This window comes from Etheostoma spectabile, unplaced genomic scaffold, assembly GCF_008692095.1.
Source record: "Etheostoma spectabile isolate EspeVRDwgs_2016 unplaced genomic scaffold, UIUC_Espe_1.0 scaffold00002315, whole genome shotgun sequence".
Lineage (NCBI taxonomy): Eukaryota > Metazoa > Chordata > Actinopteri > Perciformes > Percidae > Etheostoma > Etheostoma spectabile.
Genome location: NW_022602882.1, coordinates 76,199 through 101,789, shown reverse-complemented (window position 1 = coordinate 101,789; position 25,591 = coordinate 76,199). Strand labels below are relative to the sequence as shown.

The following is a 25,591-nucleotide window of genomic DNA, read 5'->3' as shown; positions in this document are numbered from 1 at the left end:
TGCCATGTAGAAATATCACATTTACCAAAAAATATGATTTATGAGTTTACTGATGCTATTATTTTGAACACAACTGTACATCAAAGCTATTTTTTAAACATCCATGACCACGACATTTGCGCCTGTGTTTTTTAGAGGCGTCAGTGATGCTCAGCAGTTTTATTCCAGAGCACAGCAGAAAGCTCTGCTGAGCTTCAGAAATGCTTGAGGAAATGGAGCTTGTATGGAGAATACCACATTACACTACCATATTACTTACTTACACAATACTGTTTGCTATACAAGTTTGATTTAGTAAACACAACCTAAAAAACAAAAGGTCAAAGGTCAACTGGTGCCCCTCATTGCTAATGCCTATCAGGGACGATGGTTCTAATTTACTTTACTGGAGAAGAGCTGTTCCAGCAACCTGAAGACAACACAGTAACCCCTACAGATACCAGTGAGAGCTAAAAATCTGTGGAAAAATGTTACATTTACAACTTTCCCAGTACTAAAATCCCAGATAATCCCCTTCTTACCGGCTGGCTAAAGGGTGGCAACAAAATGGAGGCCACACATAAATTGATCAAAAGTAGTTTATCTCAAACTAACACTGGATGTCATATTTCCCATAATGCAACTCCATAATAGTGATGTTGGCAGCTAATTAAGAAAGTTAATGCATCAGTCAAACAATGTTCCATAGACATGCTCTAAATGTTGTTTCTAGTTTAAGATAGTGAGGTGCCCTGCTGTAGAGCTCTAACTCACTCTCTTGGTTTTTCTCTGTTGATAGAAACGGAGAGGAAGAGGAGTCAGACGTCACCGCTGTCAGCACTGTGACAAATCCTTCACATCACCAGGATATTTAAAGATTCATCAGAGAGTTCACACTGGAGAGAAGCCTTACAGCTGTGATCAATGTGGGGCAGCTTTCACACAACAGAGTACTCTGACAAGACATCAACACATTCACACTGGAGAGAAGCCGTACAGCTGTGAACAATGTGGGAAGACCTTTTCTCGTAGTGGTAACCTTAAAACTCACCAGCGCATTCACACTGGAGAGAAGCCGTACAGCTGTGAACAATGTGGGGAAACCTTTTCTCATAGCGATAGCCTTAAAAAACACCAGCGCATTCACACTGGAGATAAGCCGTACTGGTGTGAACAATGTGGGGAAACCTTTTCTCAGAGTGGTAACCTTAAAACTCACCAGCGCATTCATACTGGAGAGAAGCCGTACTGCTGTGAACAATGTGGGGAAACCTTTTCTCAGCATAGTAGCCTTAAAATGCACCAGCGCATTCACACTGGAGAGAAGCCGTACTGGTGTGAACAATGTGGGGAAACCTTTTCTCATAGTGGTACCCTTAAAAGACACCAGCGCATTCACACTGGAGAGAAGCCGTACTGGTGTGAACAATGTGGGGAAATGTTTTCTAATAGTAGTCACCTTAAAAGACATCAGCGCATTCACACTGCCTCGTTGTGACCATGTTTCAGAGCCAAGCTGTTTCCTCCTCCTCATGCCCTGATAGCTGTGTTGTTATATTCTGATCTTCTCTCCACATTGAAGGCTGACCAGCAGTAACTTTATCTTCTGATCAACATGTATGTTACTGTGGATCAGCTGGACTGTTTTCTGCCTGTCCTCAGAACCCTTTACCATTTAGGGACCAGAGTTGGTGCCTGAACCCATCCTTTTAAAAATATATATTTTTAAATGTATATATAAAAAAAAGGAGCACAAAAAGACAGTTGACATTTAAGAACGGCTTCTCTATTGTTATATGGTCCAAATTAAATGTAAAAAAAAGAAAATGTAATATTTCTCAAGTAAATTGCTGCTTAATGACAAACAACCACTAGATGGAAAAAGGCAGCCCTGGTGTTTCAGTAGCACCAAAATCCCCGTTTCTATTCGGTCCGATAGATACCGGGTGTTAAGGCACCGGTGCCGTACTTGCACCGGGTTTTGGTACCCAACCCTAACCACAATGTACCCACCGTGGGAAGGAGAAGGCCCAAAGGAGAAACATTAAGACGTTTAAAGATGTTTTGGTTGGAAAACGTAGACATAGACATGTTTATTTTCTTCTCATCTCTAGAAACGTGCACATTTTTTTGGCTGACAGGAAGTCAGTGTAATTTTCATTTTAGGAATACATTTTTGTCACCCTTATATATTTCTAAACTCCCAAAAGTTGGCAAAAACTCTAACCTTTGAGCATTGTGAGTTTAAAAAGCGCAAATTTAATATTTGTGTAAATTGGTCCAAACAGTAGAAGTTGGCTATTTTAAATTGTACGCTCCCAAGTTATTGTTGTTTTGTAGTTTAACATTATGTTTTCCTACCTTGTGGAATTTCATATTTTCTGTGACTGAATGTGGTTGCCTAAATGTAAAATTGCCTAAATGTTTTAATAAGGCCAATAAAGTGCAATTTGTGTACCTTGTTATGAGTGAAAGGCTTTTTCCCAGTTAAAAGAAAACAAGGTGCTCTTCTGAAAATGCAAAATCTTAATCGGTTCAGCCGTGACTCTAAGTCGTTATGTGGTTGTGTTTGCAAAATGTAAAGTGATTTCCTCTGGGAGTTCAGAGATATTGCATTCACAAGAATCGGATGGACAGACATGAGGACACAGTCAACTTAAACCTTTGACCTCCAAAATCTCATCAATTGATCTGCAAGTTCCAGTGAAAGGTTTTGCAAAATTTGAAGAAATTCCTTCCTCCCTCGTGTGTTGTCACGTTCACAAGAATGGGAAGTGTATACGTATGTAGAGATGGACGACCCACCCAAAAGCAGAATACTTCTTTGCAAAACACGTCATTTTCACATTACATGGTCTACACAGTTCTCTGCATCATGGACTCTAGACGTCACGGGCGGGGCTTCCAGTACCTGGTGGACTGGGAGGCTGACGGTCCTGAGGAGAGGTGCTGGATACCTCGGCGTCAGATCCTGGGTGCGGACCTACTCTGGGACTTCTGTAGGCTCCATCCTGGTGCTCCTGGCAGTCCGCCCGGTTGCATTCGTCGGAGGGGAGGTACTATCATGACTCCAGCATCATGACTTGGTGTTGCCGGTGTTGTGGGTATCACAGCTGATTCTCTACTACACACACCTGCTGTCACCTGCAGTCTGCACACCTGGTCCTGATCACCACCTCTGCTCCATTTAAGCCATGACTTGACATCCATTCCCTGTCAGATCGTAAGCGTAATCATTTCATCCGTCAACTTCAACTACAGTGGTGTGAAAAAGTGTTTGCCCCCTTCCTCATTTCCTGTTCCTTTGCATGTTTGTCACACTTAAGTGTTTCGGAACATCAAACCAATTTAAACAATAGTCAAGGACAACACAAGTAAACACAAAATGCAATTTGTAAATGAAGGTGTTTATTATTAAAGGTGAAAAAAAATCCTAACCATCATGGCCCTGTGTGAAAAAGTGATTACCCCCCTTGTTAAAACATACTATAACTGTGGTTGTCCACACCTGAGTTCAATTTCTCTAGCCACACCCAGGCCTGATTATTGCCACACCTGTTCACAATCAAGGCATCACTTTAATAGGAGCTGCTTGACACAGTAAGGTCCACCAGAAGATCCTTAAAAGCTACACATCATGCAGAGACCCAAAGAAATTCAGGAACAATTGAGAAAGAAAGTAATTGAGATCTATCAGTCTGGAAAGGGCTTTAAAGCCATTTCCAAAGCTTTGGGAATCCAGCAAACCACAGTGAGAGCAATTATCCACAAATGGTGAAGACATGGAACAGTGGTGAACCTTCCCAGGAGTGGCCGGCCGCCCAAAATTACCCCAAGAGCGCAGCGACGACTCATCCAAGAGGTCACAAAAGACCCCACAACAGCGTCCAAAGAACTGCAGGCCTCACTTGCCTCAGTTAAGGTCAGCGTTCATGCCTCCACCATCAGGAAAAGACTGGGCAAAAATGGCCTGCATGGCAGAGTTCCAAGGAGAAAACCACTGCTGAGCAAAAAGAACATAAAAGCTCATCTCAATTTCTCCACAACACATCTTGATGATCCCCAAGACTTTTGGGACAACATTCTGTGGACCGATGAGACAAAAGTGGAACTCTTTGGAAGGTGTGTGTCCAAGTATATCTGGCGTAGAAGGAACACTGCATTTCATAAAAAGAACATTATACCAACAGTAAAATATGGTGGTGGTAGTGTGATGGTCTGGGGCTGTTTTGCTGCTTCAGGACCTGGAAGACTTGCCGTGATAAAAGGAACTATGAATTCTGCTGTCTACCAAGAGATCCTGAAGGAGAATGTCCGACCATCTGTTTGTGTACTCAAGCTGAAACAAACTTGGTTTCTGCAGCAGGACAACGATCCTAAACACACCAGCAAGTCCACCACCGAATGGCTGATGAAAAACCAAAATGAAGACTTTGGAGTGGCCTAGCCAAAGTCCTGACCTGAATCCTATTGAGATGTTGTGGTATGACCTTAAAAAGGCCGTGCATGCTCGAAAACCCTCTAATGTAACTGAATTAGGACAATTCTGCAAAGATGAGTGGGCCAAAATTCCTCCAGGACGCTGTAAAAGCCTCATTGCACGTTATTGCAAACTCTTGGTTGCAGTTGTTGCTGCTAAGGGGGGCCCAACCAGTTATTAGGTTTAGGGGGCCATCACTTTTTCACACAGGGCCATGATGGTTTGGATTTTTTTTCACCTTTTAATAATAAACACCTTCATTTACAAATTGCATTTCGTGTTTACTTGTGTTGTCCTTGACTATTGTTTAAATTGGTTTGATGTTCCGAAACACTTAAGTGTGACAAACATGCAAAGGAACAGGAAATGAGGAAGGGGGCAAACACTTTTTCACACCACTGTACATTCCTGGACCTGCACTGTCCTCCTACCACCCATTCTATCCACTGCCTACCTTCCGGACTGACCCGTTGCTACACTGCTTTTTTTCAATAAATACTCACCTTATTATTCATAAACACCTTGTCCTGATCTGCTTCTGGGTTCCTGTTTTGACTTATCGTGACAGCATCAATGATCTCTTTCTATTCCACATTCTTCCAACGGCCTAATGCAGGTTTTTAGGCTGCCAAATAGGACACAAGTTACTGCAAATTTGTTTGTAGTAGTAGTTTATTTGAACATGTAAAATATTAAAATAAAAAAATATATATGCATACATTCATGCATACATATATATAATTAAAATGACAGATAAATAAGGCCATGTACTTCTCAGCACAATCTTCCAAAATTGAAAGTCATTCAAACAAAACAATTCCCATGTTCAAAAAGAAGTGGGAAGAAGTTCATAAACAACTTATCAGGTCCGACCCCCTTTCTCTACGTTTATCCTTTAGTAAATACAAAATCTTATGCTTTACTTATTTACACATCATAGACACAGATGCATACATACATACCTTCACACATTTACACGGTTTGTGTTTCTTTTCTTCCCTTCGTCCTTCTTTCTATACCCTCTATCTATAGCAGATTAAATAATAACAATTTCAATCTCCACCTCTGAAAAGTGCAGCTTCTTAGCCGGATTACGTCTGGCATTGTCATTAATTGTAGGGGCTAGGCCTCAAAACCGAGAATATATTGGGGCGTGATATTTAAATTGCATTTATCAATGTACGATCATTCTTACGCTCTGATTGGTGTGATATAAAAGTTTCATGAATCTCACGTGAAGCCTGTCATAAGAGGATTTCTGCGCTCATATCTGCTCTGGTTTCTACGTTAGGTTGATAAATGAGGGCCATTAGCTCTAAGGATGTGCTTCAATACATAACTGAAGTGGACACACTAATGAGTAGCACAATGGTGCAATTTGTTTACCTTGTCATAAGCTAAAGCCTTTTCCAAGACAGAAGAAAACAAGGCGCTCTTCTACAAATGCTCTGCTGGGAGTGCTTGAGAGCACTTTTGCGGTGCAGTGTGAGTTTTGGCTAAGATGCTTCGGGTGGTCAGGACACGTGCTGCAGCAATTTGGATCAGCTGAAGAGTCTTCATGGATTTTTTCGAGCAGCCTGATACTAAAGATTTGCAGTAATCCATCTTAAAGTAACAAATGCATGGACTAGTTTTTCTGCATCAATTTTAGACAGGATATTCCTGATCCGCTCATCGAGAGACGGCGGTGTCTAACTCACACATAGGCGCCCGCGCTTGTCAAAGCCGTTGTCACAGCGAGGAGGTCCTGCGGTGGCGGCACAGTCACAAGGGGCCTAGAGGAGGACGGGGATTCTGAACCGGACACACCAAGGGTGCAAAGCAAAAGGAAGCGGTGTCAGCTCTGTCCAAAAAGAAAGGACCGCAAATCACACATTGCGTGCGGTGGCTGCAAGAGATACATCTCTGCTCTGCTTTCCATGTCTTTTGTAGCAAGGCCAAAAACATACAGTTGTAAGGTTGTCTGCTCAGCAAGTGCAAATATGAGTCACAGGTAACTGATGTGCCTAGCATTCAATCTATTTCCTTTGGCCACCTAATAAGTCTGTCTTTTTACAAACGTTACCTCGCTCCTAATTTTCAGCTAAACCATGGAAATTCAGATTTGGAAATATTATTTTTGCTTTTGAAAACATGTGGCCTAATGGACAAGGCGTCTGACTTCGGATCAGAAGATTGAGTGTTCAAGTCCCTTCGTGGTTAGAAACTTCTGTCTACCTCCAGAAACAGAATGGTCGCATGTCGCATCTTGGTTTGGACTCTAGCTATGCTTTCCATGTCTATTTTGCAAGGCCAAAAACATATGCAGTCCCTACAAACCATACACAACCGGGAAGCCCATCCAGAACTGGAAAGTCAACATTACTACAGGTTCTTGACAGGGTAGTGAATGTCGATTTGTCAAAATGAACATGATTTGCCTACTTTTCATGGTGCTGTCATGAACTTTTCCAGCAGTTGTATCATGATTCATCTCACCATGGAAATCAGGCTGAGGGTCATAATCTCTTGATGCATCACCCTTTCAGAGTGTCTTCCATTGTGTCACCAGCAAAACCAAGTTAGCAGAGGATGGTATTGATCCATTGACCACTGGGTTATGGACCCATCATGCTTCCACTGCAGCACTCTGCTGAGAATCGCCCCAGACGGGACTTAAACCCACAATCCCTGGCTTAGGAGGCCAGTGCCTTATCCAGTTCAGAGATATTGCATTCACAAGAATCGAATGGACAGACATGAGGAGACAGTCACTTTGACATTGAACCTTTGACCTCCAAAATCTCATCAATTGATTTTGGTTCGCGAGTTCATATGAATGTTTTTGCAAAATTTGAAGAAAGTCCCTCCAGGGGGTCCTGTGTTGTCACATTCACAAGAATGGGAAGTGCATACGTATGTAGAGATGGTAGGACGAACCAAAAGCATAATACTTCTAGCAACAGCTGGCGCCGAGACACAACAACAGACAAAAGATGTGAAATAATGCCAAGTGTGACCAGAAGAATTGGAAAAAAAACTAGAACTATAAAGGAAAAACCTTTCTTAAAGAAGACTTTATTGTGCTCACATGGGCGCTCATCTATGAAACGTGCGTATGACCTAAAACAGGTGTGGGACGAGCTTACACCGCAGCTCTGGCGAGTCATTCCCCAGTGTCTTTTGTTCTTTTTTCCCCAGCATGTTTCCTTGGATCAGGGAGGCTCCAAAATCATGCTTGCAGCTGTCGCCGTGGTCCTGCTACGAATCATGCGATGCCCTGTTACATCCTGCTACGCTCTGCTTTGCCTTGTGATACCGTGCAGTGCCCTGCTATGCCATGAACTACTACAAACTACTATCTCTATGGCAAGTCATTCCCCTGAGTCCTTATGTTCTTCTTCCTCCTGCGATCAATAAAGTCATTGGATGTCATTGTAATCACATTTGGATTGTGTCAAATGGAGACACTGATGATTACTGTGTTCATAAGTGCTTCTCTTTGGGGTTGTCTTGGTAGTGAGTTCATCATCAGACATATCTCTGAACAAAATGCAGAGACAGTCTATTTCACAATTCTTCCCAACACTAGTAAAATGCATTCATCTGGCACCAGAGCTACCCAAACACAAGCACTGACTTGAGTTATGTATGCAGTAAGTGCTACTTGTTGGGGTAGTTTTGCTGACCTCTGAAGTCCAGCATTTCCACCATAAAGAAATGTTTTAAAAGGATATTCTCCATTACTGGTTGAACAATTCTGAAATTTTATTTTATAAAGATATTTTATTTTTTCCATTTCATTTCTATGCTTCTATAACATGAACTAACAATTTTATTTAAGTATGTATTATTCACCTACAGTAGCACTACTGCTGTTGTTTTCCAGCAGACCATTGCAAATTAAAAAAAATACAGTAAATCACTGTAAATGAAATGTTACTACCCATAATGCAATGTTCATGACAGTAATGAACTGGAAAAGAAAATTAAGGTATTTTACTGGGCATTTTGTGGGAAGTAACTGTAGAAATTACAGCAAAGTCTAACAGTGCTGGGTACATGAGGAACTACAGCGCTGATTTAACATAGGACTAAAGTCAGAGATCATATAGGTCTTTCTGTAGACCTTCACCAGCTAAACACCGATTCCCATACCGGGAGTTGAACCCGGGCCACCTGGGTGAAAACCAGGAATCCTAACCGCTAGACCATATGGGACTGACTACATATTAATAACAGGGATTTCATGAATCAATTCATAGTCTGGCTGGAAACAGGCTGACAGAGAAATTCATTTTTATAAGTCTTTTATTTCATATTTCTTGTAGTAGTGTCTTAAAATATTATGTCTTTCATTTATAGCTTTCATGATTATTATATTCATACCTTGATTTTACTATATTTTATAATCTTAAATGCACATTTAACAAATACTGCTTTTCTTTCAAACTATGTCTGTGTTTTCTTTAGTTGCTGCTGCATGACCAAGGGCAGTAAATGTCTCACTGTGGTATGTTACAGAGATAACCAGTGTTTTAGATTCGAGGTCAGTAAGAGGCCTGCACTTTTACCCTGGTTCCTTTAGGTAGCCATAAACCAAAATAGCAGATGTCCTCTCCTTGTTATCTCTATGTGTCTGACTTTCAATAAAGCAAGAGAACTGCAGAGAAATCGCTGAAGTTCCCCGAGAGTGATGCTGGAGATAGGTTGCTCTCTTCGCAGGGTTCTTCCCTCTTGCAATTGTCTATCAAACTGATCATTACCGTCTGCGTGTCGTTTTTCTTGCTTGACCGTGTTTATTTAGTAAGTTAAAGTGTTATCGACCTGACACAGGCCTTCTCTTGAACATGAAGAAGCTTCTTAAGTAAGTTTTATCTTGAAGCTTTTGAGTGTTCTTTAGGTTTTTATCTGCTTTAACTATTACCGGACAGCGGGGGCACGGAGCAGAGCAGAGCGGCCGTTAGGGAGGAATCCTCCTCCGTGTTCAGCTCCATTTTGAATAATGTGGTCATTAATGTAATCAGAAGGAGCTCCAAATTTGACAGTATTTACTGGAAGTGATAGGCTTTGATTTACATGGGGGATAAACACTTTGCATTCAGTCTTGTAATCACCATATAAATTTGGTATCACTGAAATCTGAACTTGTGTTGCTGCAGTCAGAGTATACAGTGTTCACCCTGACTGGGCCAGTATAGTTCATCAGGATTGCTTGTTGAATGGTCTGTTAGCTTTGGAACCCCCCTTTCCCCACAGCTTTCAACTGTCAGGTAGGGGAGTGGGCACTGTGTCCAATACTTTCTGTGTAAAAAAACAACTAAAGAAGTCTCTTGGATGAGAGACAAAACTTCTACGGAGGACCTTTTACCAAGTCCAGTTCCCTTGGCCTAGTTGTGATCTTTTGGGTAATACCATGGATCAGGAACCAAAACTGACACATCTGGACTCAATGTGGGCATTGTACGGCAATATTTGACACATTTAGACCATGAAGACAGTTATCAGTTTATTTCCCATCTGGCAGGTGTATTTGTGGATTCAGTTGGACATTTTGAAGATAATTGCACAATGTTGACCCAATTGTCAGTCTATTTCTCATCTGGCAGGGACATTTCTGGATTCAGTTGGACATTGTGGACAGAAACATTGGTGGATCTTGATTCCCACCATAGGATTTGGCCTGTATTGCACATTGCCTTCACATCCTACGCAATGTATTGCCATTGTCAAGCACATTGCCACCCTGGGGACTTTCTTCCATGTCTCCATGTCTCCATATATTTGGGCTGACAGTTGAGAAACCTTCCCTTGTTAACTATGACATGGATGACTGAGAACCTACTATATCATGACGTTTGATTTACTATATTATAATTTTTGAGACAGGTCCAAATTAACTTCTGTAGGATCAGTCAGGATGGCCGAGCGGTCCAAGGCGCTGTGTTCAGGTTGCAGTCTCCGCTGGAGGCATGGGTTCAAATCCCACTTCTGACAACTGCTGTTTTCATTTGAAACTGATGTCTGAGACATGATATTGGGAATAAAGAACTACGCAGTTCTTTGCATTTAAGAGGACATGAATGTGCGCAAGAAACGCAATTGCAAGTAAAGCATTTCGTGAGCATCTTTATTGTCAACACATGTAAAGTTACCATGTGTTTGTACACAGTAGACATATCTTCTGCTGTATTCACTGTCTGTGGCAAATCCTTTAAAACCTGTTCTTGTATTGCTTTTTCCCACATCCTCTGAACGCTTAGCTAACTAAATGACTTAAGTTGGCCAGTAATTGTTGCCTTTTCATCTTTGTTGTGATTGTTGTGTGCCTTTAATATCATACATGTGGATAATATGAAAGAAACTGCCTAGCAAACCCTTGTAACACTTTTAAAGGTTCCATGGCATCAATCACCATGCTGAGATTGTTCCTTGTTAACCTGAGGTTCAACGATTGGTGAAACCTTCCTTTCCAACACTTTGGAGTAGAAAATCAACAAATAATTGTGATAATCTCTATATTGATCAAAATAATTGTGATTATCACTTTGGCCCAAAGACATCTAATGTTTTATCAAACCAGGTTGGGCAAGTAACCTTTCTGCTGACTTCTTGTAAAAAAGCAAGTAACATCACACAAAGAAAGCTACTGCGATGGCTGGGAATCAAACCCAGGTCAACTGCTTGGAAGTCAGCTATGCTCACCACTATACCACCATCACTGGGAAATACAATGTTCACTTCAAATCATCTAATACATCTGGGCATTGAGACTGAAAATGCACTCTATCACTGAAAGTCCCTCCAGGGGGTCCTGTGTTATCACATTCACAAGAATGGGAAGTGCATGTGTGTGTGCTAGCTCCCTTCGATAGCTCAGTTGGTAGAGCGGAGGACTGTAGAGACGTAAAGCTGAAATCCTTAGGTCGCTGGTTCAATTCTGGCTCGAAGGAGAGGTTTTTTCCAGAGTTTCCCTTCAGGCCACAGCAGAGGGTCAGATCCAGAGGTCGGGAGGAGTTGAGCGACCTTTTGTTTTGACCCTTCTTTGCCGGTTCGCAGCGCTACGGTGCTGTGTGGACAGGAGATAATGCTGCTGAGTGGGAGCATCTGAAGATCTAATCAAGATAAGATCAAGAATTTCTGATTCGGATGTAGAGATGGACAGACGACTCAAAAGCATTATACTTCTTGCCAAGACATAACAAGAAACAAAAAAAAGAGTTGGGGTAGATATGAGCGCAGAAATCCTTTTACGACAGGCTTTACGTGATATTCATGAAACGTTTGTGTGAGACACTCTTTTCCATCATATTCAATAAATAAACCAGATTATTCAATCCATTCCTCTACTTGTATGCAAAGTAGTCTCATCCAGGACCTATCACACCCTAAGTAAGAATCATAAACCTAGACCAATGAACAAGGAGAGTCATGTCCTGCTCATTGTTCCTCATATCTTTTCCCAGTTTTTTTCTATTGCGTGCAGTTGAAGCAGGATATGAAAATTGCCAACATGCTGTACTACAATTGTGCTGGCTCCTAATCTGGGTTAATTTAACAATAAACTGGATTTTAAAGTATAGAGTAGGGTTGAAACAGCACATAGCGTCAGGGCTCGTCCGGGAGTTGAACCCAGGACCTCTCGCACCCGAAGCGAGAATCATACCCCTAGACCAGTGATTCCCAAAGTGGGGGTCGGGACCCCCAGGGGGGTCGCGAGCCAGAGAGGGGGGGTCGCGAGTTGATTTCCAGAAATAAAATAAAAATTTAAAAACGATTAGAAATAGCATGTTAGCCATGATTTTAACACAAGATAAAACTAGTGGCTAAATTTAAAATAAAACCAAGCAACTAAATAAAAAGGGAACAGCTGTTTTGATTTTCTTTCTTTCCGAGTAGCGTCTCCAACATTAACACCACAACTGCCGGGATTCCAAAAGTACTGGAACCTTCTAAACTCTATAATCTGTCACGATAAATACCTAATTGAAATTGTATTGCAGGTACTGTGTTAGGATATCTTTAGAAAAACGAAATAACACCAAAATGTACAATTTAACGTGTTTAATTATACACTTGAGTTGCCCAGGTGCTTCAATAACTCATATCATGGCATAGTAAAACGTAATTATTTCATTCACATCTGAAAAATATGGTATGTAAACATGCAAATAAAACCTAAAAGTATTTTCTTTGAACATTTATAACCTAACCTAACCTGTCACTGCCTCCGTGTTGGTGTCTGCTGTGGTGCGCATTGCTCCTCGGACCGCGCCCCCCCCCCCCCGCTGCTCGGACCGCGCCCCGCTCCCTTTCTTCCTCTAAACTCGTGTCTCAGCTCCTCTGCCAGTTGCTGCCTGAACTTCCTCCAGACAATGTCCCTGCTGGTGCCCTCCTTGGAGAGGATGTGTGTGATTCCAGCCAGTTTGAGGATGTATAAAGTTGTATAAACACGTAGGCAGCCACCGGCCATCTAGCTCCGTGTACCGCTCCTTCCACAGAGCGAGCGCCCGGCGCTGCCTTCTGGTCCAGAACGGAGTCCATCCACGCCGTACTCATGGTGGTAGCCTGCGTTACCAACCCGGGCTTTACCTTCGCCCCATCGCTGATGCCCACAGTTGTTACTCCAGACCGATTAAAACCAACACCACGAAATACCGAATACTGTATGGCCGAAATAGGTAAAAGGGATTTTCTTTCTTTGGCCTAGTGTGTAATGTATATAAAAACTATTTTAAATTAAAATATAGAGGTTTTTAACTTGCTATGCTCCTAACATACTGCACATCCACCTCATTAGGTGAGATTAAGTTCAAATTAAAGTAATGAGTAAATTACTGTAGAATAATGTCATGGCTGTTGTGTTATTTTGTGTTGTCAATATGCTCATGTTTGGATACGCCTGTAGTGCGTGCGCGGTTGCGCGCAATGTTTATAGTGGGGGGGGGGGGGGGGGGGGGGGTCGCGAGTCACTTGCACCGTTACTTTGGGGGTCGCGGGCTGAAAGTTTTGGGAACCCCTGCGATAGATACCGGGTGTTAAGGCACCGGTGCCGTACTAGCACCGGGTTTCAGTACCCAACCCTAACCACAATGTACCCACCGTGGGAAGGAGAAGGGCCAAAGGAGAAACTTTAAGACGTTTAAAGATGTTTTGGTTGGAAAACGTAGACATGTTTGAAACTTTTATTTTGTAAAAACTTTCTTCTCATCTCTAGAAACATACAACATTTTTTTGGCTGACAGGAAGTCAGTCTAATTTTATTTTAGGAATCCATTTTTGCCATCCTTATATATTTCTAAACTCTCAAAAGTTGGCAAAAAACTCTAACCTTTGAGCATTGTGAGTTTAATAAATGCAAATTTAATATTTGTGTAAATTGGTCCAAACAGTCCTCACCATTACCAACATACTAGAAGTTGGCCATTTTTAATTGTACGTTCCCAAGTTATTGTTGTTTTGTAGTTTAACATTATGTTTTCCTACTTTGTGGAATTTTATATTTTCTGTGACTGAATGTGGTTGCCTAAATGTAAAATTGCCTAAATGTTTAATAAGGCCAATAAAGTGCAATTTGTGTAACTTGTTATGAGTGAAAGGCTTTTTCCCAGTTAAAAGAAAACAAGGTGCTCTTCTGAAAATGCAAAATCTAAATCGGTTCACCGTGACTCTAAGTCGTTATGTGGTTGTGTTTGCAAAATTTAAAGTGATTTCCTCTGGGAGTTCAGAGATATTGCATTCACAAGAATCGGATGGACAGACATGAGGACACAGTCACCTTAAACCTTTGACCTCCAAAATCTTTAAAATTGATCTGCAAGTTCCAGTGAAAGGTTTTGCAAAATTTGAAGAAATTCCTTCCTCCCTCCTGTGTTATCACGTTCACAAGAATGGAAAGTGTATACGTATGTAGAGATGGACGAACGACCCAAAAGCATAATACTTCTGGCCACGGCTGGCGCTGAGTCATAACAACTGACAAAAAAAAAGAGGTGGGGTTAGACAGTGTTCAGCCCTGACAGAATAGAGAATGTTGTTAAAGTTTCTGTACAGCAGGAGAGGAATTGTTTTGGAGAGTGAGACTTTGTTGAAACAAAATAAAAACAGCTGTGCAACTGAGTCAAGGTTTAGAACATGGTGAGATTTAATTATTCCCTGTAGAGAATAACCAAGTGGGAAGACAGTTTTCACAGAGTTAACGCAGTAACAGTGTGACAACCTCTTTCAAAATTAAAACAGTAGCATCCCCGTCTTATATCCTGTTTCCCCTAGAGAAGAAAATGTTTGGAAAACACGTCATTTTCCCTTTACATGGTCTACACTATTTGCCGCATCATGGACTCTAGACGTCATGGGCGGGGCTTCCAGAACCTCGTGGACTGGGAGGCTGACGGTCCTGAGGAGAGGTGCTGGATACTAGGGGTGATCCGAGTATCCGGCTGAAACAAGTATCCGGTACGGATAAAGCACTTTTGCAGAGTACAAGTATTATCCGAGTAATATGAGTCAATATCCGTGCTCGGATTGAATAAAACTCCTCAACTGGCCGCGCAGCGTTCTGTGATAATCACAGCCCCCCCCGCCTACAAACACGCTCGGATCAATCACACACACAGAACAAGGAGAAATGCTTTCTCTCGGCCTCTCTCTCTCTCTCTCTCTCTCTCTCTCTGTCAGGCAGTCGGGTCTGCGGATCTGTTCCGTTAACGTTTAGGGTTTCTTCAGCTTCAGGTTTGTTTTTAACTTTGGTTTATAGTCCTTACAGACATAGTAACCAGTAGATTTCTGGTGAACGTGGGTTTCAGACATGCTGCTTAGTTTAAATGAAACTCCCGTTGCGTCTCTGCCATCGGAGATTTTTTTTTTAAACTGTCAGCTGCCCCCCGGCCCCTCTCTCTCTCTGTGTCGCTCTCTTACTCACACACACACACACACACACACACACACATATACCTGGTGTGGAAATAAAAATAAAAAAAAGAACCAAAAAAAAAATCACACTGATCATAAAAAAATAAAAAGTTAAAAAAAGAAAGTTATATTGAGTATGAAAACTCTTGTTCATTACATTTTACTTCATAATTGCGACCCATGTGTTGTATTCATTGTTGCAAAACGTTCTGTATATAGTTTGTTTGTTACCATGACAACACCATTGATCTGAAGCTTGATGCTGTCATGTAAATAGTTTTCAAATCAGCAATAAATATAACAATTTCTGATCAACTCATATCAATTGCATGCTCAAATAACATACCGGTTAAAGCCCCGCCCATTTCAAAACAACCCGACCCACTTCCGGGTTAGGCCCCGCCCAGTCCGAGTACAGATACAGATAATGCTGTACTCGCTCATCCCTAATAAACATAAACCCACAGTTCAAGTGACTAAGCTGGGCCGAGGATGTGGCCAGCAGAGAGTGGTTGCTATGGTGCAGAGTTGATTAGTGGATGTGTTGCAGCTGTGCAGCTGGGAGCAGGTGAATCAGCTTGGCAGCAATCAGGAGTTGGGGGAGTGACGTGTAGCTCACTTTTATTAAGTGAGGGCTCTTCTCCTGACTTCAATAAAATGGCATCTGTGAGACTAAACCTTATGACATTCACTCTGAATAATGACCTGGTATTATCAATTAAAGGTGCCCTGCCACATCAAACCGTTGATAGAATTTTCTAGTGTGCAGTGTTATGCTTTCCCCTTGTTCTTGGTCTTCTTCTCCCTCTCTGCCTATCTCAGGTGTTCCTGATTGAGCCATTAGTGGGTGGCCCCACCTCCTGTACATAAGGAAGGCTGGGAGCCAGAGAGCTCTCATAGTCAGACTGAAGTAGTCCGTGCATCAGTGTGTCTGCACCTGTCTTTCTGGTAGCTTTATTTCTTTAGAGGACGTGAATCTGGAAGTTTAATTTTCTTTATTAGTTTAGAAACATGTTATATAGGTTACGGGGGTGCTGGGTCTGATGGGCCCTATGGGGGTTGGCCCAGGCTTCGTCCCTTCTTTTGTTGTTTTAGGCCAGCCCTTCATACAGTTTTGGTAAAATCTTCAGTAAGAAATTTATGTGCACGACCACGCACTGTACCAGTTTGTGGGGCCTCGGCGCTGGAAACAGCTGTGGTGACATCACTGTATGGTGTGCACCAGGAACGCTGTGGTTACTGTAAACCTAGTTTGAGTCCTTCAGGACTGGTGGCTCAAAAGAGGGGCATGTCCCAATGGCCTCCTGCAGGGAGAACCAGGGCCAACTGGCTGTAGTGCCCCCCCCCCCCCCCGCCTGTCCCAGTGGGTAGATACTTAAGCTCTTGGAAAATATGAACGTAGGGATTTATAGTAAAAGTGTGGAAACACTGAAACCACTAGATATGTCTTGCATGGTAAGGCCTAACACAACAGTCCCTTTACATACTCAACAAGTAAACTGATCTCCTCATAATTAATATCTCGCCTGGTATTTCCTCTTTAAGTTGGCCCACTTTTTCCTGGCCTGTTGAGGGGTGAGGCAGCTGCCAGATGATTTCCTTGTGGAGGACAAAACATGTCAACTAATTGTGAATCAGTGAAAGAACATTTGATGTTGATGTGATACTACCAGGCCATATTCACCTGTGGAACTTGATTATTCAGATTGAATGTCAAAAGGTTTATTTTCACAGATGCTATTTTATTAAAGTCAGGTGAAGAGCCCTCACTTAATAAAAGTGAGATACACATCACAACTCCTGATTGCTGCCAAGCTGATTCACCTGCTCCCAGTTGCACAGCTGCAACCCATCCACTTATAGCTGCTGTGTGTTGTGCTTTTAAAACTTTTTCAATAAAGGGTTTAAGCAGGGCCGGCCTGTGGCTTAGGCAGTATAGGCAAATGCTAAGGGCGCAAACCACCAGGGGGCGCCCGGCCTGTGCTGTACCTATAACGTAGGGTGACCAGACGTCCCCGGTTTCCGGGGACAGTCCCTTATTTTGGCTACCTGGCCCCGGCTGCATCTGTCCCGAAATGTCCCCGGTTTTCACTGTGACTGAAAGACCCGAAATTGGAATGAAAGAAAAAACGTAGCCGATAATCGCACACCCAACACAGGCTCCAGACCCCCAGAGCCAGCGGTGCTCAGAGATGTTTTAGAAGCCGTATTTTACGATGTTAAAAATAACTGATTATTTACATGGAGTCTGGTGCGTTTAGCGAACGCAATTTCGCGGACTTTTATGTTTTCTTTAACAGAAAGGTCGACCTCCTTAGAAATCCTTCCCATAATGTTGTCAGACATTTAGAATATTAATCTGAGTCTGTCAGCAGCAAAACAAGCACTTTTATGAACGTAAATACAAGCTGGACAATTATCCTATTAACTTACATTGCAGCGATCTCGTTTAATACTGCATCAATGTCAAAGGAAAATATGTCCTCAATAGTTTTTATTGTATCTGATTCTCAATGAGCTGTTGCAGAAACAAGCCTTGAGCAGTAAAGCAAAAGCTGTCAGATAAACGTAGTTCAGTAAACATTACAACATTATGAAATATTGAGACTTTCTATCTTGAAATATTAAGACTTTCTATCTTGAAATATTAGGACTTTCTATCTTGAAATATTAGGACTATAAGGACTTTCTATCTTGAAATATTAAGACTTTCTATCTTAAAATATTAGGACTATTAGGACTTTATATTTTGAAATATTAAGACTTTCTATCTTTAAATATTAGGACTTTTTATCTTTAAATTTTAGGTTTTTTTATCTTGAAATATAAGGACTTTCTAGCTTGAAATATTAGGACTTTTTATCTTGAAATATTCAGGCCTTTTTATCTTGAAATATTAGGACTTTTTATCTTGAAATATTAGGACTTTTTATCTTGAAATATTAGGACTTTCTATCTTGAGGTGTAGTGTAGTGGAGTAGGAAGTAGCAGCAGGGGTGGGTCTAGGATGATACCCTGGTGGGGGGGGGGGCTCAGCCCCTAATGGGAACAGCTCTCTAGTGTCCCCGTTTAAAGTTATACAAAAATAAAAACATTACTTGTTTTGGAGGTAAATACGCTTCTGAGCTGAAAATGTCCCCGGATTTTGTCTGAGAAATCTGGTCACCTTACTATAACGTCACCTTAATTAAAAAAACAAGCCCGACTTCTTTTACCTGCATCTAAATCTCATAATGTCAAAGCATCCTAAACTGTCTGGTGCCCAGGGGAGGAAAAAAAGAAAAGTAGAGGAGGAAAAAACGTGACAAAGACAGAGGTAATGTTACAGTAAAGTTGATGATGATAATGATATTATTTTGCTGTTGCAGAACAATGATCGATAATAGCATCAGCCGTTAGTATGACATAGTTGGCTAATCAATAAATAGCGAGCGTTATCTGTTAGTTTTAACATCAGTTAACTGTACAGTGATGCAAGGGGGCGCCACCTAAAATCTTGCCTAGGGCACCAAATTGTTTAGGGCCGGGCCTGGGTTTAAGTGTTGTATGTAATCGTTTGTTTGTGAACCAAAGCAGCACTTTACACAGTTCATTACTGAATTACCTTTTTGGATTAATTTAAAACCCTAAACTTTCAGTAGGAATGATGAGAATCACTGGGTCATGCAGTGTTGACGAAGCTCACTAGGCCAAGGAATAACAACGTCTTAGAAATAAGTCTTAGATGTTTTATTTTGCATATGGGTAAAATAAATCAGAAATATACAAAATATATTACAAAATATATACTAACCACTAGGGATGAGCGAGTACAGCATTATCTGTATCTGTATACCACATGAATTATCTGTATCCGGATCCGTACTCGGACTGGGCGGGGCCTATACCGGAAGTGGTCATATTTAACCCGGAAGTGGGTCAGGTTCTCTTGAAATGTGTGGGGCTTTAACCGGTATGTTATTTAAGCATGCAATTGATATGAGTTGATCAAAAATTGTTATATTTATTGCTGATTTGAAAACATGACTGCATCAAGCTTCAGATCAATGGTGTTGTCATGGTAACAAACAAACTATATACAGAACGTTTTGCAACAATGAATACAACACATGCGGTTGCAATTATGAAGTAAAATGTAATAAACAAGAGTTTTAATACTCAATAACCTTCTTTTTTTAACTTTTTATTTTTTTATGATCGGTGTGATTTTTTTTTTTTTTTTGGTTCTTTTTTATTTTTTTTATTTCCACACCAGGTATATGTGTGTGTGTGTGTGTGTGTGTGTGTGTGTGTGTGTGTGTATGAGTAAGAGAGAGACACAGAGAGAGAGTGGGCGGGGGGCAGCTGACAGTAAAAAAAAAAAAATCTCCGATGGCAGAGACGCAACGGGAGTCACATTTAAACCGAGCAACACGTCTGAAACCCCACGTTCACCAGAAATCTACTGGTTACTATGTCTGTAAGTACTACAAACCGAAGTTAAAAACAAACCTGAAGAAACCCTAAACGTTAACGGAACAGATCCGCAGACCTGACAGTGGGAGCGGGAGCGAGAGAGAGAACATTTCTCCATATTCTGTGTGTGTGTGTGTGTGTGTGTGTGTGTGTGTGTGTGTGTGTGTGTGTGTGTGTGTGTGTGATTGATCCGAGCAGGTTTGTAGGCGGGGGGGGGGGGGGGGACGCTGTGATGCGCGGCCAGTTGAGGAGTTTTATTCGAGTACGGCCGATAAGGCAAAATAGTGTTTACAAAAATAAATGGAATTAATGAAAGTCAAAACAATTTTACCAAAAGTAAACGTAATTGACTCAACACTGTTTCTTAATGACCTAAGACAAGTCATTCCAGAGAACATCCGACAGACTTACGTCCTATAGCCTCCGTTTCCCTCATGCTCTCCTCTAGAACACACTCAACTGCCTCCCTATATAGGCCTGAAGCCCAGCACTAAAATTGGATCATACCAATTCTACCATGTAGGGGTGGCTCAGATTACTAGACAGTTAAAAGGCTACATACAGCCAAAATGAACCTAACATACTAGACATTCACACCTTATACATACAATTCACATTAACAATGAGGAACGGCTAGGCTAACAGGTGATTTTAATTGATCATTAACATAAAATATGAACTCACTAAATCAACTTATAAACAGGCATCAAGCCAGGTCTGTCTTTGAGGGCTAATTTAGGTAGTGTATAGCTACCGTGATGGCAGCCATGCGCCCCGCCATTTAAAAAGAAAAAACTTGGTAACATTAAGTAACAGATAACATGTGAAGCCTAAAACAAAGTATTGTGGTTAGGCATTCCAAGCTCTACACATACAAACATTCATTTAATCTTCATAAAGAGGTGCAGTAGGGTAAAGAACTGCCTTCTGTGCACAGTGGAAAAGCTCTGAAATGCTTTGCAGAACACTTGAAAGAGGAGAAAAAAGTTCTAGGCAAACTTAAGGCCAGACAACGTGAGTATGTGTAAATACTTACATGTCAAAGCTAGTTATAGTTCATCAGCAGAGGTCCTGGGGAGTGCCAGGAGCAGGACCCCTCATACTAGGCTGCCTTCATCCCTATCTTAGCAGAGTCAGCTATCAACATGGGTACGTGGATCAAGATTATGAAAATGATCGTGCCATTTAGTGCTGTCACACGTAACGTGTTTAATCACTTGTTTGGTTCATTTGAAACATTAGTGGCGTTAGAAATGACTGGTGGTGCGGACCGTGATTTCCCTTGGTTTAGTATGAGAGGTTGCAGTGAGCTCAGTTTACCTGCTAGTATGAGGGGTCCTGCTCCTGGCACTCACCAGGACCTCTGCTGATGAACTATAACTAGCTTTGAGATACAAGTATTTACACATACTCACGTTGTCTGGCCTTAAGTTTACTTAGAAATTGTATCTGAAATATCTTTTTTTTTCTCCTCTTTCAAGTGTTCTGCAAAGAACCTGAAAAGCCTTTCAGAGCTGTTCCACTGCACAGAATGTAGTTCTTTACCCTACTGCACCTCTTTATGAAGATTAAATGAATGTTTGTTTGTGTAGAGCTTGGAATACCTAACAACAATACTTTGTTCTAGGCTTCACATGTTATCTGTTACTTACCAAGTTTTTTTTTTAAATGGCGGGGCGCATGGCTGCCGTCACGGTAGCTATACGCTACCTAAATTAGCCCTCAAAGACAGACCTGGATTGATGCCTGTTTATAAATTGACTTATTGAGTTCATATTTTATGTTAATGATCGATTAAAATCACCTGTTAACCTAGCCTTTCCTCATTGTTAATGTGAATTGTATAAGGTGTAAATGTCTAGTGTGTTAGATGCATTTTGGCTGTGTGTAGCCTTTTAACTGTCTAGTAATCTGAGCCACCCCTACATGGTAGAATTGGTATGATCCAATTTTAGGGGTGGGGTCCAGGCCTATATAGGTAGACAGTTGAGTGTGTTCTAGAGGAGAGCATGAGGGAAACGGAGGGTATAGGACGTAAGTCTGTCGGATGTTCTCTGGAATGACATGTCTTAGGTCATTAAGAAACAGTGTCAAGTCAATTAATTTTACTTTTGGTGAAATTGTTTTGTCTTTCATTTATTCCATTTATTTTTGTTAACACTATTTTGCCTTATCGGCTGTACTCAGGGTTATAATAAATATCCCCTCTTACCAACTGCAACTAGCTCAACTCCTGGCTACATCTACCCACAACATGGACATAGACAGTTTATATTAAATAATTATTAAAGGGGTGACAGTTCCCTCACTCACCCGGCAAGTCAAGACAAAATCAGTTGAATTTAAATCTTTATTTTTCCGCCAGTAAAAAAAAATAAAAAAACTCTCCCTGGCCTCTCACATGTATATATATATTGATAGACAGTGCATCCGGTTTGGCAAAGTGCTGCAAGTGTGGAAGTAACTTCAACGTGCATGTCAAGGCTAAATGTGCCCACTATAAACTGACAGGGCAAACAGTAGCACAACATTATTGTAGTATTATAGTTATTACAGTTAACCAAACGTTTTAAGAAACTTGGTTATACATGTGCTAATAGTTGGTTTTAGGTAATAAGCATACGACAATCTCCATTTTGCATTTCGCTGACGCTACTTTAAATTCAGAAAAGTAAACTTTGATTTGTAGAAAATTAACGTTAGCATGTTTTACCATAGCTAGCTAAGTGGCAAGCTAACTTTACAGATAATTTACATGGTAACTTACAGATACATTTACTTTACAATGGGACTCCTCTTCTTTGTAAAAACTATAGGACAAAAATATACTTACTGTTAGGTCTGCTGCTGGTAGCGCTCTGTCTCTGCCCGCCCTCCCCTCGTTCTACCCTAAATTGCAGGAGTGAAGCCTGGTGTGCGGGAGGCAGGGTTCCAGCTGCAGCTCATCATCTCTAATCACCTCTGCTTCAAATACCCGGTCAACCTACCACTCTTCGTCAGGTCACAGTCAAGACAACTACGTTAGTCTCTACTGGCGCTACTGGTTTGCGTTTGTGTTATTTGCTTGTCCTAATTATTCTTTGTCTTCCACATTTCCGTGAACCTGACTCCTGCTACTTCACTCCTGCTCTCCACACTAGATCTCTGGATTATTGGACACGGACCCTCAGAAACACGGTACCACATGCTCTGTACCCCGGATACCCATTGGATTTGGACTTGGCTTTTCCCTATTGCATCCCATAACTAGAACATTGGAATAAACCAGTTAAAGTGTCATTTTTCATCTCTGTGTTGTCTGCATTTGGGTTCAACCTAGTTCCACATGTAACACTTACAATTTAGCAAAGCTAAATCTCACCTGGAATTACGTAGGCCAGCTTTCAGCAGCAGTTTCATCCAGATTGGCAGTGAAAGTGCGTAACGTAAATAGTAAGAGTGAAGCAGCGTTGCTAACTATCAGCTAACGTCACAGTTAGATCCCACCCGTAGACTGTAAATCCCACCCACTGGTCTGTCCTCCCTCATCTCCTCCTTCTCATCCAAAATGATCACATCCACAACCAGGATGGCTGCACCCATAACTACAAACTTGACCACTCATATCAGATCTCCACAGACTGATGAGTGACGTCACACATGCCCTGTCCGTTAATTTTAACAGTCTATGGTTAGTCATGACAATTAAGGAAACATTCAAAATTAGTTAATTACCATTGTAATACTGCAGCGTGTCTGACTCTCTGTCAAACAGAGAGGAAACATGAAACAACACGTCAGGATCCTCTTATTGGGGGAGCGTAAGTCATTGGCCCTGAAAGCTGGAACGTATATCCCGAGCTAAAAGACTAACACACAGCTGCTGGAGCTCGTTACTCCCGCTGGTTTATAGTTAGTTCACTGTGTTGGGGAAATCCTTCTATAAACTGACAACTGACTCCATGATGAATTAACACAGCGTTTATTCTTGTGGTCAACAGATGAAATGCGTTTCCGAGCAGTTTTACGTGCACGGACCTGATGGAGACTTGTCTAGTACAGAGGTCCCCCAAAAAGGCACTTAAACAATAGTGTGCTCAGGGTTATATTGGTTCCCCTTGTGGGGCCTGATTGGTCAGCTATACTGTTGCTGGGTTACACTCCCTGCTTTGCCTCTTCCCTCTTCCTTCTTGCCTGTCTATTATTTTCAGTTATCATTTACCTCACAAGACAGCTATGTTCACTCCCTTCTTAGTTTGTACGTCCTGTTCTCTGAGTTATCAGACCGTCCTCGAACTTCAGTGTCCTTGGCCTCACCATCTCCTCTTCTGTGCTCACTGTAGCTTATCTGACTAAGATAGCCCTGCCTGTTCTCTCCCTCTTTGCTGTAACCCAGCTGCAAAGCATAATATATAATATGTCACACATACACACACTCTTATTTAGTCTTTGGTTAATTCAGTATATACTTTTAGCCAGCTTTTACGTGGCCGTTCCTGAGTGCCCTGTTCATCACCACCTCAGTCATTGTATTATTTTCCCACAAATTCCCCCTTTTCGCACCTACTAGGTGCGAACACTTTTTACACTAACTGCAGTGCCTCAACGTCCTCCCTGTCCTCTGGCATGGTGAGTAATGGCAGCATCCCAGCGGAATAGGGAGGCGGCGCTTTTTCTTTGGACAAGGCAGTGGTGATGAGCCGGGATGTCATGGTCCGCAGGCAGGGCACACAGCAACACCCACAGGTAACTAGAATAGCGAGAAAAACAGCAATAGATGTCAAACAAGCAGTGATAAGATTCTTCCATTTGCCAAAAAAGGTTGTCATCCACCCCTCCAATGGATTTGATACACCTGAGGCGTCATGCATCTCCTGGGAAAGGGCTCGAAGTTGGTTCAAAGCCCTGGTGACCTTCCCATCCGGGGCAGTGTTGTTAGGGATGACCGTACAGCACATCTCTCCGAACATGGAACAGACTCCTCCTTTTTCAGCCAACAGCATGTCCAGCGCCATCCTATTCTGGAGCGCCATGAGGGACGTTGGGGCCGTCTGCTCGGCCAGGCCTTCGATGGCATCCCTAGTTGCATTGCTCAAGCGTAAAACATTATAATGCACAAAATTTATCCTATCTACATTTTTGCTGGGAGTGACGGGGAAGATGGCTGAAAGCAGTGGTATATTCTCAAATCCTGCGGCTATTTGATCTGCCAATTTGTATTCATTCGGGACACCCCTAGGAACTCCTATGCTGTCTATATAGGTTGGGGTTCCCGCCCATGGATCAAAAGCCGGGCCTTGCCTACTACGGGCCCTGCGCCTTCTCTTTACGGTCAGTTGCACAGCCTTATGGTGGGTATAGTGGACTCTACTCCCCACCAAAGATATGGGCATAGCTAATCTAACCATAGCACAAACTCCTGACGTTTGATTTGGGAACTTTATCTGGGAGTACAACCTAAGACCACCACAATAGTAGAATAGTCCTATTCTAGCCTCTGGGCCTAGGGCTGTTTTGTTTTGTACAGTTGTATTACACCAGTCTGGGGATATATCACCTAGTTTGATTGTGGGCTTGCTTGATCCGGTGAGATTGAAACAATGATATCTTGCACCCTCCCCCTTTATGGCGGTAAAATACCCTGGTTTTTCAAAGCCTGGGGGAAAGAGGGATGCTAGGGTAGTACAATTGCGGGAAGCTGTCTTAGAGTGTGTGAAGTTCAACATGCATGCATATCCTGCTGGGTCCTCATTAGGAAACAACGGGGCCGGGTTAGTGAACATGACTGGTCTAGCTGTGGCACAGGCC

At 41.9% G+C, this 25,591-nt stretch overlaps 2 non-coding genes across 2 annotated transcripts; one reads left to right on the top strand and one right to left on the bottom strand.

Moving 5' to 3' along the window:
• Positions 1-8,587: 8,587 nt before the first annotated feature.
• On the bottom strand, positions 8,588-8,659 carry trnae-uuc (transfer RNA glutamic acid (anticodon UUC)). Its single transcript has one exon. It is a non-coding gene; the product is annotated as a tRNA-Glu (tRNA).
• Positions 8,660-11,303: 2,644 nt separating this feature from the next.
• Positions 11,304-11,391, top strand: trnay-gua (transfer RNA tyrosine (anticodon GUA)). The gene is given in 2 exon segments: positions 11,304-11,340; positions 11,356-11,391. It is a non-coding gene; the product is annotated as a tRNA-Tyr (tRNA).
• Positions 11,392-25,591: the final 14,200 nt, after the last annotated feature.